General features: G+C 41.7%; 1 long non-coding RNA gene across 1 annotated transcript; it reads right to left on the bottom strand.

Annotated features, from left to right (window-relative positions):
• Window positions 1-654: 654 nt before the first annotated feature.
• LOC111271227 (uncharacterized) lies at window positions 655-2244 on the bottom strand. Its single transcript, XR_002686753.2, has 3 exons — window positions 2153-2244; window positions 1737-1945; window positions 655-1316 (listed from the first exon to the last, which is right to left on the bottom strand). It is a non-coding gene; the product is annotated as an uncharacterized LOC111271227 (long non-coding RNA).
• Window positions 2245-17268: the final 15024 nt, after the last annotated feature.

Genomic DNA, 17268 nt, shown 5'->3' with positions numbered 1-17268 from the left:
TCGGGCAATTGGCAAAGGACTTCCTCACGCTAATGCGATACTGGATTAGAAATATCATATATGAGATACACGCCAGTAATTAGAAAAAAAAAATGCTGCATATGTACTGGGGGAGCTACATAATAAATTTAATTTGCGCCCCATGCTTTACGGAATGGACTTGGTTAGAAAATCTAGAAGTTCCCTTTAGGCCATTTAGTAAAATGAAAGGATAATCATTGACTTTGACTGATGAGCTTCTTTAAAGGCGCATTTCGCAAAAATCATTAGGCCTCATTACATTACAGGGGCCGACTTCAGTATCCAATAGAGCCTTGTCAATAACCTTGTAATATTCCTAAACAATTGACCTACAAAAAAATGCCTTCGAAAATCAAGCTTCAAGTGCCATTTTTGGTCGACCATGGCCTTTTTAAAAGTCTTTAATGTCATTGCATCAGAAGATTTTTATGCAAGAGTGAGTTGGTGAAATAACAGCCATCGTCCCACAATACTTAAACCTTTCTATGAAGTACAAAGGATATCTAACTATATCGAAGAGCTCTGAATATTTGTGGTCTCATAATATTTACGTTAAGTTGTTGCAATACCAATAATAACTCAAAAATGAGAACAGGATTAATACTAGATAGCAAAAACAATGTTCTTTATTGGCATAACTATGTTTTCAATTCGACATATAACAAGGTTCTGCAGATATCCAAGAACCGTTACCGAGCTTTCATATCTACATCAGTAGTTAGATTCCTGTATGATAGAAAGGCATGCTCTTTATACCTACATAATGATGCTGTGCAACGTATAAACAACACGGGGCAGTGCGTTGTTTACGATGTCACAACAACTATTTACGACGTAGACATTCTGAACAAGCAAGCCTCCAAGCCAGTGGCCCAAGCAGTCCTCTTTACTGCAGTCAATCTATAGGGAGTGGTCGGAGACCCGCCCAGCTGATGCGATGTCCGGCTTCAAGCAGACCAATTCGGACGATAGGATTAACGGGACTGGTCGATAAAATTCGGCCAGTGACGAAGATCGCTCATATCCCGCCTTCGTCTTTTCTATTATGCTTGCACACTGAGAAGAGATTACCCATACTTTTGTCCTACTATTCCCTAATAATAAGTGGGAGCGGGCCTTCAATCAAGGACGGCCAGTCATTGAGCGGAAACTAGCCTCCCCCAGCAACGACTACATGACCTTAGAGGAGTACAATGAAATAGACGAATGTAAACGTGGTCCGGTTTCAGGAGACACTTCCGACTCTAACAGCTTCTTGAAGCAATGTTGTATGCGGGTTCCTGTGGACGGGATATCTGAAAGTGAGGTTTTGAGTCGAAAATATTTAAAGACTCCATTTTGGCTGTTGTGCTCAGATCATTCTGACGAGTTATCATTTCGGTAACCCATTCGAATAATACAGTATCTAAACTGATCGCCATGCACGTGCGGGTTGCCACACATAAACTCACAATGCGCATAGAACGGTTCAGGAGTCTAGCTTTAAGTACTGGTCCTGTGACAATCGGCGCAAAAAAGAAAGCATAGTCACTAACATAACAACAGCAATAAGCATATGATTCTAGGGTGACCTGTCGATCAGCCAGAGGAAAAAGTCTCGCCGCTAATACGCGCCAGCTACGAAATTAAGCCAGCTCTGATTTCGTTCAATTCAAAAACTACATGGCTCAAATAAAGATTCACTTGCAATATAAAACAATATCTGATGTTTTTACCTGAAGCAAATGCGAATCTGAGCGTACTTAGGCCAAAATGGAGGGTTAATTATCGAGGCAGTCGCTAAGCGCTTGTCTTCCATGAAAAAAGATGTTTAGCATCATTTTACGAATCTCTTTTCAATGGTTTTAAAAAAGAAACCGGCGATGTTAAGATGACCTCCTTCCAGAAACAGTCTGTCAACAACTCTAGGCGCGTCTTATACAACCTGGAAGAGAAAAATCTTTGTTATGGATTGCAATAGGTATTTGAGTAGACAAAGCAACATTTCTGTTTGCTCAGAGTCGTCCACAGTGAACCTTCGTATACGGTGATTGTTATTATTATCAGCATTCCGAAAACTTAACCACGGCCTCCAATAGTTTCGTACCGAATTCGTGCATCCCATCAGCGTTTCTATTCAACTTATACTTACGTAATAGGTCAGGAAGGGCATGCACTTAGCATATCTGTGCTTCTCGTAATTAATATATTAACACTGGACGTTATAATAGAATCTTGTTTCAACTTCCGTCCGTCTGTCTGTCTGATATGGCCCGCCCAAAAGGCGCCCGTCTTTAGTCCAACCATCGTTCGATCTAGCGCGTCAGCCAAGCGACTAACCGCTTGCCGTGATGGGCTGCCTGCTCTACTTGTGCTTGTTCTTTCCCCGTTGTTACCGCCGCCGACGACCAGAACGCAGGAGCAGCCGAGACAGCGGCAGAGTTAGCGACGAAACGTTAAGCGCCCGTCTCAGCAAACCGTCGCATGCGCAGCTGTTCGTATGGACGCCTTCTGCATCGGATCTGAAGAGAAATGATCGAATCTAGCGTAAAAGGGAAAAGCAAACTGTTAAAGATGTGCTCTTTTCGAGAAAAAAAATGCGACAAAATCGGTAGAAATAGCATCTTCTTAGGCGGTTTCTTTTAAACAGTAACGAATACAGTTGAACAAGATTGATTGGATAGGTACAAAGAAAAACTTCTTGGAATTGGCGTAGATATAATTTGCCTACAGAGATCTCATTGTGTAGACGTGACCGTAGGTGAAACGATAGATAATTGTCACATGGACACATTATAATCAATCGATAAGGAATTAATTGATTTGTATCAATAAATCCCTTAGCTCAAAACTTAAAATCAAGCTATGATAAAGTACTGTTAAGCCATTAGCTACAATCAACTACTATACGGTACGGTAAAAATCTGATACTTTTTGGTTAAGTACAACCCATTCACTATTAGTCGAGTGGCTGCTCAGGTAGTGTTGTACCAAACTCTTACCCAACCCAAAATTAATAGGTTATATATTGATCTGAACGTTTATCAGTATATCACTGGCGTCTATGTATTATACTAATATATATTACTTCTACAACCCAGCGTCGAATTTCTCGGTAAATGATAACGTCGCGTTGCCACTATCTCATTTAAATCAGTCGACGAGGGCGGACAGACAAGACACCAGCGCCGGTCGTGTCGTTCCATTGGCCGTCCCATATTATCCTACCGCCAGTGCCACTGCCAATAGAAAACAGTCCGTACCAGTTTACGTTTTGATTGCCCACTGATAACGATGGGCCGTTTGTTTAACAGTGACGCGCGAAAGCATCTGTGGAAAAGACACCACACACACACATCAGCCTCTTTTGACAACTCTAACGAGTATCGATACGCGCGGCCGTAACAAGAGCGAGAGCGAGAGAGAGAGAGAGATCACTGTCAATTGGCGGACAGTTTCATAATCTATTGTTTCTTTGACTTTGGACGACTGCGTCCTGGTTGTAATCTTTCGCCGGGGTTGGGCCGACTGACGCCGCCCACCGCATTCGGGCGGGCGATAAGATGGAACAACGTTCAAGCAAAACCATACCATCGAGCACACACACACAAGCAGACAAGAACATAAAAAGAGAACAGGCCAATGTTAATGATACGAACGAGGCCGTGCTCAAAGACGCTGGCTAGAGCACCAAAATGTAATAGCAAAGACAATCGTATCGCTCTGGGCGTCAAGAACAAACAGAGATTTGCATGAAAATAGACGATTAGAAGCTACAACCCAGTGATGTTGGCAGTAGTTGGTCTGACGAGAAAAACATAATCCCAAAACGTTCCAATCTTGAGGAGGTGATATGGGTCGTCGCATAAAGATTGGAAATAATAAAATTATATGTACTATCCACATTTACGCCACAGGAAAAAAGCGCACCAATGTGTTTACCAAAAACTCCTCTATCTTTTGGTCAACAAGGCAGGCGCTGCTTTGTTTCCGACATTTCAATCCTTAATTTAGAACAACTATGTTTTTGATAGATATACCTTCTCCTATACCTAGGGGAGCTTATATGCGCTGCTGGTCGTGCTACATGGGCCACTAGTAATTTTGTGCTAAGGACTTAGTTATTCGATAAGGCTGAGAAAAAAACGCTTGCCTTTCTGGAAAAGGCTGTAATCTTGATCAAGAGAAGCAGTCCTTCATAATGGTTAATGTCGAGCTAGCTGGTTCAGAGGTCATCATTCGACCACCGCAGCGCCTTATTAAGATTTGGTAGGCAGTGTGAAGTCGGTATCCAAATGACCCAAATGGTGGCGCATCGTTCACATTTTTCTTACTTTTTTTAATCAAAAAGTCAAAGCGTACTATAACAATGTACGTATTATTCTGCAATGTACGTTTGACAGTACTGAACCCCGTATAACTATCTTCGTTAGTCCTGGGTTTGGTATTAATACCTTGTTCACAACGATTTATGATCGTAATTACCAGGCGTATGATGCAGTTGTTGGCAATATCGTTCTGTATATTTTTATATTCTACTAGGCCGAAATGTAGTCAGACGTAAATTACTGATTTTAATTTCTCTCTCTCTCTCTCCCCCCCTCTCTCTCTCTCTCTCTCTCTCTCTGGAAGATTAGCATTGGATGTCCTTCTATTTCATATCTCTTCGAAACCTATATAACACCACCTTACCGTGGTCCATATAGCGTCTAGACTGGTGATATAACTTGAACTAATGGCTTTTGTACGGTGCGTATTTCGTAAAAGGCATTAGGTGAAGCTATGGTAAAATCATTTTCAGAAATCCCTCTAGCGGATCATGTTTTCTTCACCGCTTCCATATCGGCCGCGGACTGACACGTACACTAAAAAATTACGATAATAACCCGCTCCGTGTTTCCGACCTGCCGTTATATGTAATAATAGGGCTAAAGTCATATTTCTAATAATATGACCTACATAACTTAATCTTAAGAAAAATCAATTGATGGGTGAACTCAATCGTTCACTGTAGTACACGCAGAAATCGAGTTAAAAGGGTTAGGTCAGTATGAAGCGGTCAGGAACGAGTCCAAAAACAAAAAAGCAAGTGTATCAAGATAGGACTACGCATGGCCTATCGTGCTTCCTTGCCACGAGTTCACTGGTATACGTCATAAACAGCCCATTCGACCATTTTTATATCTACGATTAAGGGCTGCTAATCTTTAGGACGGATAATTTATTGCCATCTGTATACCTATCGAGTATCGTAGTTTATCTAAATTCGAAGAGGATCAAGTAAACCCGTGAAAATTAAGATGGTCGCGCGACATTTGTCCAGCTTTAAGGATAGTTTATTGACGTTTCCATCGAATAACCGTGACGGTAGATTTGCCTGACAGAACACATTCACCGAAGGAAATATATAGCATAAAACCCTAAAATCTAAAGTAAGTCCTTAAAATCAGAACTTGTTAGAAGAAGATTGTACGCTAGTAATTGTCGTTGTAACTTGCACTTCTCTTTAGTTAAAAGACAGTTTTGTATTAGCATATTGAAAGCCAGATAATTACTACACGCTTGAGTCTTTCAAGTTCTCAAAAGGTTACCCCTTGAAAGATCACATGCCCTCAATTGTAACAGATACTTTCTTACATAGTCTTCCATTCAGAACTGGAAACCGCTATCCTAAATCACAAGTGCGTACAAGCACATCACAGGTGTTCTACCTAATATTGGGTTGTGAGAAAGGTAATGACCCTCTGATGAAAAGTAATACTCTTGCTAGGGTCGTTAAGTCACGTATTTCAGGTAATATGGATCGCGTCAGGTACGCGTTAGTAACATTTGAAAGCTGAGGTTCGGCACTAGTAGACGTACTTATGTTGTTGGAACGGTTTTATTCAAACTTAGCTGCGCTTTGAACACGGGTCAACTTTCTCCAAAAATTTGCTATGTGTTAATTTTACTACGATAAAGCCGCAGACGCTACCCAGGTTCATAGCAAAATGCGTGCAGTCAGGATGCGCGATTGGGAAATATGGCTTAAACATGCTTCTGTCGGTTTCATCCTAGAAATTTCAATGGGCGAAAAAAATTAATTAAATTATAACAAAACGACACGTACGTTGCCCTGAAGTGGCCAAACGACTGACTAAAAAATGAAGCTCGATACTTGTGTGCTATACGAATTGACGCAATGCTATGGAATTGGAAACGAGTCGCGCATTGTGGGCTGGGCTGCTATTGCCGCTTGGCCCGACGATTGATTCGAATCTCTACGATCAACAGGTAACAGGATAAAAACAAGCCATTAGAAAAAATTGACCGGAACTAGTTAGCAGGGAAGGTCTTTCATTATGACAATGTCATACGACGTACGTTTTTAGCTAGCCGACAAGAGCTCGTTAAGAGAGCTTGAATAGGAAATTTTAATGCATTTGCCATACAGCCCGAACCGTGCACCATCAGGCTATTGAGTAAATCAAGGATATCAAGTAGGCGTCTGTTGCGGTCTCTGCAGAATTCCCTTAACAATGCCAGTTTAGTTTTTTCTGCCCAGAAACTAGAAGTTTCACAGTAATGGGATTACGCTGTTACCAGAAAAATGGGACGAAGCCATCAATTAAAATGGCGCATAATTAGTTTATTAAGATTTCCTTAATTAGAAAAAATATTGTTTCAATTTTGGCTTAAAAAAAAGCCAATACTTTTGATAACTTTACAAAATCCTGAAAACGCCTTTGCAGTCCGTATCGTTCATAATAAAGATTCACACGTCCTTATTTTGTTACAGGTTTACGACTTGTCGATAACCTGATGCAATACGTCTTCATTTTATCCGATAAAACTAGATATATTTACTTGGCATGATTATGAAGTTATTTTATGGACTATAAGGGAAGTTCAAGGAAGTGCAGGCCACAGCTGTGTCCAGCTGAAGTCCATTACCTTTTAACACAAGACTGAGCTTAGAAATGCACTCGTTCTTTTTTCAAACTTGGAGACTAAGAAGTTCGCTTCTACTCGTCGAGTCAGTGTTATGTTCGAGTTGTTGCTAAAATAGGCTGTTTTTTTAGCTGTCCTATTTTGTATCTCTACACGATGATGATAGATACAGTTTCCATTAATATTGAGGTTTTACATTTTGATCAAACGAGTTTGTCCTTTTTGCGGATTAAATAAGTGCGTCGTCTGTAATTGGTATTAATCAAAAGTGTAATCCATACTAAATACGAAGATACCTAAATGCGCCCAACGTCAATAAAAATGACATTTGAAAATTTCATAAAAACGTTTTTTATACGTTACTAAAAGCTAGAATTAACCGGAATACAATATTGACGCAATTCTCTTTCAAACGACTGTTAATCCCGCGCTGACTTCCACCAGAAACAGGATTTCGCTGAATGGCGAAAATACCATACATACAAGACACTTCAACATGCTTTGCTTCAGTGATAAAAAAGAATGGTTTGAAATAGCTTGAGTTTCTTTCCTTATGAGTCATTCATTGAATGTTTGTTTCTGGCTGTCCGACGGGATTAAAAAAATTATATATATATTTTAAAATATACCTCGTACTCACGGCGAAAATACGGCTTCTGTCAACCACTGTGGCTATGATTGCTGTTGAAATAAATTATTGTATGCCGTCAAAATACCATATTCTAGTTACTGCAACAGAGGAAGTTATGGACGTTTAATGTTCAGTGAAACATCGCCAAGAGCTTAATAACGCGTAATTTCTGTCCAGCCGTTAAAAATAATACAAAAAAACTATTAGCGAAAAAGAAAAGGTGCCTAATCTTTACTTCCGCGGTCGCAAGGCCTTTTTAAAACAGAACATGTTCAACGCTTTGATTGACCACTCCAACCAGTTGACAGGCCAATACCGAAATTGATAAATTATGGAAATGCATAGACATGAACTGTTATGCAGTATCCTACCTAACCTTATGAGCGAATCGCTGAACGTTTTTCTGGTCGAATGTAGGCGTTATGAACCTAACTAGCTGTGAGCAAATAAGCAATGGGAAATAAAATCTATTTTATATATTTAAATAATTCTATAATATTCTATAACGCTTATAGAATTTTCATGTCATTGTCAGAGGGACCATCCAAGTTTTTTCTTCACGATAGCAGAGTACACAACGTGAAAAAAAAATCACAAAGTAACTTATGGCTGAAGTTCTCCGTAAAGTTCGAACAAGTTGTACGCCACCAACGATAATTTTTTGTTGATTTTCGTTCTAAAAACGTATTTACAGGATTGATCAGGCTAGCTGTCCTTAAATCGACTGCTCATAGATACAACTTTCCCTTCTTGTTAAGAGGCTGATTTGAGGATACTTTTATATATATATATATATGCTTAGAAGACAATTAAGAATAATTTCTCTCCGATTAATGTCGAATCAACAGAAACGATAGGCGATCTACATTTGTAGACTATACTCTAAATGTTAACTAGTCCATATTTATAATTCCGAAGTGATTGTTCGACTGTACGAGGCCATCATGTTTTTTGTAGCCCAAGTCGAATTTTACATATTTCGCTAACTACACTCCCGGACCATCTGCCGTTCCATGTCGTTGACTACCACTGGCAAATGATAGCAAACAAGGTCCTATAACGTCTAACGAGACTTCAACAAATATTGTTACCTTCAATATTCGTTTTCTGCATGGCTTCACACACATCTACGATATTTGTCCAGTTTTCCAGACGTCGTAATCTTCACTAGTTTCTTCTTTATCCATGTGCTCCACTATATTTGAATATGTTGTCAAAGTCTGCTACCACACTTGTTACGGTTCCACCACTCCTGTTGTACTGCTTCAGTTGCGACAAAGACGTTGACGCTATCGGCCTGTGTAATGGCTACTCTGAGACTTGTTGTTATTGTTGCTGTGTTTTGCAGTCGTCGTCGCCGTCATCGTCGCCGTCGTTGGGTGCTCTGAACTTTTAACCCCCGATTTAGCGGCCATTACAGCAGCGGCGACCGACGATATGATGGGAACCAGTGGGGACACTCAAAACGTATGAATACGCCACTTTCTGGTCTCCTCTTTATATTGTTTCAACAACAGAATCTGCAATATCCAAAGTAGCAAAAATAAAATAAAGTTATGGCAGAACCAAAGGACATTCATTGCCGCTGCTGCACTGTATGCAAGTGGTGCAAAGTATCGAATACAGAATATACGCGATTTTATCGTTGTCGTTGACGCATCAGACAGTGCTATGCGTTCCGTACGGTAGAGACGCGATGCGGTGCCATTCAGAGTAGTTCCGCGGTTGTTCGAAAAATCACCGTGGCAGGCTTGTATAGCTAATTGGTGAAGCGTTGATTCAAAAGAGAGAAAAGTGAAGCAAATTCGGGACATTGGCATCAAAAACTTAGCGTTCCCACCGACCAGACGATAACGACCGAAGTGTGAGGCCAATTTCTTCAATGGCCTTTAGACAACGCTTCGGATATATAAATGACCCTGCGCTTGCCTCGTGTCACTTCGTGTTTACGTCGTACGTTTTTCTGTCCTTTCTTTTTGTCCTGCTCCGTGGAAGAGACGTTTCAAAACAACAAAGTTTATCACTATATATATATATATATATATATATATATATACGTATTGAGTAATAGCACGTATATGTGGTCCACAAAATTTTTACGCGTTCGCTTTGAACTTAGGGTGCTTGATGCCGACGACCGTAGAGACAAATCAAAGCGGTTTATAAACCCGATACCCAAGGCTACTATTAATAATTACTAGCAAAGGCAAAGCATGTTGTCCACCCCCGCAGAGTTTAACGAAATAATGAACGCTGCTCCGAACCGCCCTATAAATTATTTGTATATTCCAAGATGTTGCGCTTAGAAAGGCTAGGGTAGTGCCTGCGATTGACTTCACTTAGAAATTTCAACACTGTTACAAAATATCTCTAGTTGCTCTTTTATTTAGATTATTTTTTAGTTTTCTGTTCGACGTTTGACGGAAGCCACGGGGCTTGTCTACTACGTAGTGTTCTTTCTGCAAACGAAGTGAGTTCGCGTCCCAGGTCCTATCCGTCTTTTTCGCTCAAAGACACATTGTTTAAGCACCTCAAGAGTTAAGAGCTAAGAATGGACGCAGTTTATTTCTACTGAAATGCACCTCGGTCCTTCTAAGCTCATGCAAAAAGCGATGTTTCCCGTCAGGCCACCGAACCTCTGAGCAAAGCTGGCACGAGATGCGAACGAGATTTCGCTACTTGGTCTAGCTTTTCATCTTGTCTAAACTGTTGCACGGTGTCTGCCAAGTCGCATTGATGATGCTGGTGGCACTGCTGTCACCGGAGGTAGCACTGTCCCACCGGGAACAGTGTGAACGGGACTATCGCGTCTGAATAGAAGACGTGACCAAAGTAAAGTCAGTAGAGTCAGCTGCCGCTGGCGAGCACGAGCTAATTGTGGGAAGCGTTCCCACCGCAACCACCGCCAGGGTTGTCTCTGTTGAATCTCTGTTACGCAGCGACCCATACTGAAAGCATAGTGGACAGGGCCGAGCGGGCTCGGAAATAAATTCGCTTAGATTTTTTTAATTCGACTTATTTAGATGAGAAGGAGTCGAACGATTACTCTGAGATCGTGATGACGATCGTCATGGTGATGATCATGATGGTGAAGATAGAACTAATGTCGGATGGTGACAGCGATAAGTGCACCAGTTAAGTGGAGCAAACACAATATAAGCTGAGACGAAGGCCGAGGACTAGTCTTCAAGCCCTGGAAACCAGTGGCGAGGCGCTGGGGTGAAATTATGAACTCAACTAAACATTACACTACAAAAGTACAATTGCTAGTAGTAGCAATTCGGTTTATTCCAATACTTCGGGGTGAGTGGAGCAGTTTTGGTGCACCATTCTATCTAAATGCCGAGCGGGAACCCAGGTTTAACGGTGGGCAGCAAACAGCGAAAAGCAGTCATATTTGAGATGCCTTGCCGACGTTTGCATAAAAACAGTACAGAAGGTTGGTTGTTCGTATATGTTAATGAAGTGATTACTTTAATATTATTCATGTAGCAGCAGTTGTCGAAACTAAAACATGTTGCTACTAAATTGATTAAATTTTACATTTGGCACCGCCGCGAGGCATTTCATTAGACGGTTGTTACTGATGCTACTACAACTATTACATTAAAGCTTAAGTATCGTAACTTGCCTATCTTACGTTCTTGATCCGGTTTTATGGACGTATTGCATCGCAGCAGATCAGAACGTGTTCTATGATATTTACAATTTCTTCCTATGGCCTACGTGGTAGATTTACGGTGCTGCGTCTTCCGATGACGGGCAGATCCCGATTTCCGATAGAACAATACTGTCAACTGAGCCTACCCCAAGGGAGAACGATAAAGAGTGCTCGCAGAAGTCATTGTCAGTTAAAACACATTTGAAGGCTTTGAAGACCTTGATATACCAGACGTGAGCATTGATTTGGACGTAATTCTTTTATGCGCCTTGAATTTTAAACACTGCTATTTTTATTTTTAGAACTTAACTTCGACCAGTTATTCTTGCGCAGAGGCAAATAAGTTAGTCGAAATTGGTGATGGCTAATGTCTAAGCTTGCTAGGCCTTTACCGGCGACTGTAGTCTCTGCGCTTTGAATATCGTTTGAATGAGTACGTCATTCACAGCAGGGAATTGTGCTGAGTATACCCATATATCTACTTAGATATATCTTCAGAACGAAGGTTTGTTTAACGCCTTTGTCAGATCGTCGCCTAGTCCGTAGCCTAACCACTGCTACGACTTGACGTCGTAGGCGAACGATCAAGAGCTTGTCGATCACGGAGCTAATTCTAGAACAACAAAAAAAAAAGCGGGTTTATAGCAACTTCCAGCTACGTTAGAGCTAAAAACACAAACAACGAATTTACGGGACAGTAGGCAAAAGACAATGATTCGTGCCGGTGCGACCGCTCTATCAAGCTAAGAAGGCTTAATGAATTTTTGCTGGGCTATATTCACAACAGCGGTTATTCCCATCAGTAGCGTACTATTTATCTCTTTCATTAATGGCTTTCAGACTGATTCCTTCTGCTTGACCTGTTAATAGCTGATTTTGGCGACGGATCTACTTGCATAGATCCCCAGCATAAATGCTAACGGTCCGGAAAAAGGCTAGCATGGTTATACAACTGGTTAGTAAAGAAAGAGGAGAATCGTTGGTCGAATGCCCACCGTCGAGCACTTCGTTTGTAGCTGCTAGACATACCAATGACATCAGCAGCAATACTCACAGTAAAGAAGACTCTGTACAGCTGCCAGCAGCATTCGCCGATTCATGGCGGAAAGGTCACCCTTTACGCGGCCCGAAATCAAGCCGGCTCCCTTTAATTCCTGCGGCCGGTCAATATATTAAGGCCTTGCGCACAAGTGGATGGAAATTTAATTCAATACAATGCCCACCACCTACCTGTCCTCGTATTGTCTTATCTTTTTAGTATCGCATTGATGCCACTACATCCCGCATTGTATGTATATACACGTGTATATAGTGTATGTAGTGAAGGATGTGACTGCTATTACTGATCCCGTCCGTTTAATTTTGACTGCGAAATAGCTACTACGGGACATACGAAAGCACATAAACATACACGGATAGGTACTTGACGATTATCATGCTGTTACTCGCAGCCCCTACGGCGAATAGACAGAACGACTATGTAATAATAATGATATACTTAACAATCGCATCCCGTTATAGGTATAGCCGCACGAAAGGGGCAGTCGGTTGTACCGCCAACGTACCACTAGAGAAAGACTAGCATTCGTAGTTGGTGCGGCGGTACGTTACGCATATCCGTAGACTGGTCTATTTGCTTGCGGTACGCCAGGCTAGCAATGCTGTGATAGCAACAACACCAACATATCCGTTCGCCGTTTGATTCCGTTGGTGGTTTCTTCTTGAATAACAGCAATGACGATGACGACGACGACGATGGTAGCCGCAAACGAAAAAAAAAAAAAAGCAAGAACACCAAGAGCGAGCGAATTAGTATTCCCCCGACTCACCCGGTGGGCCCCCACTCCCCCCAAAGATAGCTTACAGGGTGGCCTAACAACAGTCAGTTAGTTACTGAGCACAGATGACAGTCGGGCTGGAGAGTTCTTAGTTTCGTGCTGTTTTTTATGGCGGTTTTGGCGGCGAAGGCAAACGATAGATTTTTAGCTGTAAGTGAATGTGCAAAGGTGTTTTTGCATATTCAATATGAAGACGTGTATCTGTGTATGCGATATTTATGCGGCTATAAGTATTTGCTTCGGTCTGAGCACCGCACGTATGTGACTCACTACGACGATGTTTGCAAAAATGATTAGGCACTCCTACTACGACTTGCCTCGAGAACGAATGCCGCAACTGCTTGCTTCAGCTACGACTGCTGCTGCAGTGCAGGGAAGTGGAGTTACTATTGGCTTCATTATTACTATTATCATCATCATCGTCACTGCCACCACCAGCATCATCCTGATGATCATCACTTGTATCTTCTTCCATTTCTTATGAGGAACAGCTAAATGAGCCACTGCGACATAGCTGACAGACTGACGACGGCCATTCACGCTAGCCACATGCAGACGCATGATCGCGACAAAATTACCGTTACGCTCATCTTTCCGGTCGTGCGCGTTTTTCTCGTGTGAAATGTTAGGATGCGATAGATAAATAGACGAGCAAAACTAAAATGAAATCTAATGGCTGTTATTGAATAGGTGGGCAAATGCTTCACAATGTACACTAATGCTTATTGCGCTCCTAAGTAATGTCACTTCGTCTTTCAGTAGGTCGTAGACTAAACTTGAATTTTATACTGATATTACAAAAATAATCGAAATTTTACCAAAATCATAGTTAGATAGATAACTTTATCTTTAGCTTATATGTAAAGATGTAGCGTTCCATTTGCCAGTATTCATTCAACATTTTTGTCTATAGGTAGACTAAAATGATTAAGTGAAGTCGTTCCCTGTCGGCATTCGTACCTAAAACGTCTATATACGAACCATATAGTATTCGAAATAATTACAGTAGCAAAAGGGCGACTTCGTCCCCTCTAAGGTCAATGAGTGCAAGCAAATAGCAATTTGTGCTTTCTACATGCTTAATTTCAACAGGCTGACAAGTAGAAAACGTTATAACAGCTATTTTCTAAACAAATTAGAACGATTTTCTTGCATGATTTATTTAGCCTCATCTAAACATAAGGCCAGACACGTACTATTCGGCTTGCTAAAATAGTTATATTAATCACTTCTAAGAAATGTTAGACATTTTGTCTTTTTTCGTGCGTTTTTGCGTTTCGTTGCTGCACTGGAAGCTGAACTATATTCATGTAAAAGTGCAACGACGATAACGTCCAATAGAATGAATCCTCTTCAGATGACTCAAGACATATCGTCTGCCGACAGGCACGCGTAGACCTGCCGTTCTCGTCTGGATTCAGCCACAACGAGAGCCGTTGTGCTGTCTCCTTTAGACCCGTTTCCCTGATCAGCCCCATACACTACACACACACACATACACACACACACACACACACACACACACACACACACACACACAGACATACATTTATTTACACATAAGAGCGTTCAAATTTGTTGTGTCGGACAAATCTCAAGCGTTGCTTACTTGTCGCTATACTAAGACGAGGTTGAACTTGAAGGCGTGCTGAAGTCGACCGTTAAAGTTTATTACTCAACTAGTTTATGGTATGCTTTGACAGTTTATGATGCGTCGGGTGACGGCGCAGCCGTCACTGAATGAAGCAGATAGCGCGGCATCATATCGTCTCCTGCTGACGCTACACCGTATAGAATGCTAGTATAATAGAGAGACGGTGTTCTCTATTGCCTGTTGAACAAATACGAGCTGTTAGGGATTAGAACCGAAATAAGCCCGTAGGTTATTTCTGACTGACCCGAAGTTACTTTCGCATTTGTTTTGACGGGTTCCTACTTTTGTTGTGTTTGGCTCTCAAGAAATGGGCTTCAAGGTTGTGATGGGCGAACATAGTTGTTTCACGTAGAAGAAAATGGTTTCGAGTGCTCTGATTTAATGAAGCGACTGAGGCTAGATTTCCAACTATTTCTTAAATAGCTGAAGTTAAGTGGATGTTCTCAGTAACTTAGTGTGGGAGTTGTTACAAGTGGTATCACAATCTGTCAGGGGTTTGTGGCAGTACAAATCCGTTCATGCGTATTCTTGGACTGCCACGTCATTATTAATTATCCTCAATGCCGAACTGATTGCCTAAACGCAATTAAAACTTTATCCTATTTTCGCACAGTAAGTTGATTTTGTAAGTACACAGTAAGCAGTAAGTTGTTGCACAGTAAGTTGAAGTCAAATTTCTCAGTGAACTAGTCAAACTTTCAGAGCAATCGAGTACTGTGCCTCACTACCCAAGATATGCCTTAGCAGTTAGAGATCCTCACAGTCATCAATAGCGATGCGTCTCTGTAACTATTAACACAACATTATGTCTGCATCGAAAATTTGATATTGCCGAATATTATCGTCCAGCCCTTGAAGACTATTTAATTCAAAGAACAGACGAAAACGTCGAGTAATTACTTATCGTGTTTATATTTATGTAGATTTACGCCAAAAATTTTTACGATGACAATCATATCCTTTCAGTTTTGAGTCGTCCCACGTCCGTTAGCTCGCACCCCAGATGCTGTAGCGAACGAGTTTAACGGCATCGAAATTAGCGTCCACGGCTTCCGATTGGTACCACGGCAAACAGCGGCTGGTCGACGACACTTCGTCACGCATGTCTTATAAGACCAATTCAGTTATATAGCAAACTATGAAGAGCTCCAATGTGGCCTTCTTAGAGGACAGGCCAGTGCAGGCGAACGCCTTGTGGCGGTCCTAACCAAACGGCGCAAAAGACGTCGCTAAATACGAGCGTATCGAAGCCGATCGAGCTATCCGAATCGGAGGAGAGAGTAAATGCCAATGGCAGTTTATCATCTGGCGGCGTACGTCACGTAACATCACCCCCATCTGACAGTAGCGATGGCTCCGACGTAGTTTTCGTCTCTATACGAAGGCTGTGATGATTAAGGAGAGCGTACTGGAAGCTCGAGACCCACCTGAGACAGGCTGGCTCATGCTACGCTCTTCTCAAACATATCGTTGTATACCAACATAACCAATTACGTACCCCGGCAGTGTAGAAGCAACAGATGAAAACCAGATATAAACACAAAAATAATAATGAACTGCCTAAAGTGGGTTCTTTGGTGTGACATTCACTAAAAGCTAAAGATCTTGAGGAGATTCATGCTGGTCACGTGTCGCGTGCCGGCGTTTCGTGCTGTTTATCGCTGAGATTCATTCCTGCTTTTCCGTCTTCGTAACGTTCGGTCTTTGGGGCCCGCTGAATCGACCTATGTTGCTTTTCGTTCATAGTCCTATTCTGTTTCATGTGCGTACCTTTGTGTACGCAAAGCCAGCCATCTGGGTGACGCTAACTGCCGCGATGAGGCCACGAATGTGTACGTTCCACAGACGGCAGTTCAGAGTTAGAGACAGTCTTCCGCCAGTCGGCAGGTTTCTCCCAGAGAAAAAACGACAGTTAGACGGACGTGGGAAGTGAAGAACACAACGGTAGGCAAGACTATGGCTATAAATTGGAGGGAGGGAGGGAGGGGGGAGGGGGTTTGAACTCTGGATGAGGCTGACCCGTAAACGAATTTAAGACTGAGAAGCTAGCAAGCTTACTATTATTTTATGACGAAAGGCCCTACTCATCATCTTTTCAGCGAAATTAAATAAATACGGAAGTGCGCTTTAAAGCAAGCTCCTGGGCAACACTGTGAATGAATTGTTGTTGTTCTAAGTCGAGATTGCGTTGTATTGTTTCCCGGTAGAGGAAGTCTTATACAAGGTGAATTATTTTCGTCTACGTCGTACGGATTACTCTTGTTAAACGATATACTGTATAGGGTCGACATGCGAGGTCTGTTTGCGCAAGTTCCAAGTAGAGCGGCCTTAAAGATTCATCTGCTGAAAATAGAGTTGTGTTGAGTAGGTAAAATGCGACGCTCTCACGATTTTGGTCTTTGGTTCTGTTGACCGTTAGCGAAGGCTGGTGTTATTAGGTTTTATCAACAAGAACCGATTCGGCCACTTCTGTAGCAGAAGAGAAAGCAACATTTTTGTGGGAACTTATCATAGGCAATTCGACTCTAACGTAGACGGTTAGAGATTAGTGATG

This window comes from Varroa jacobsoni, unplaced genomic scaffold, assembly GCF_002532875.2.
Source record: "Varroa jacobsoni isolate VJ856 unplaced genomic scaffold, vjacob_1.0 contig00432, whole genome shotgun sequence".
NCBI classification, from domain to species: Eukaryota; Metazoa; Arthropoda; class Arachnida; order Mesostigmata; family Varroidae; genus Varroa; species Varroa jacobsoni.
Note: the sequence above shows the minus strand (reverse complement) of the source record. Positions and strands in the feature narration are given on the sequence as shown.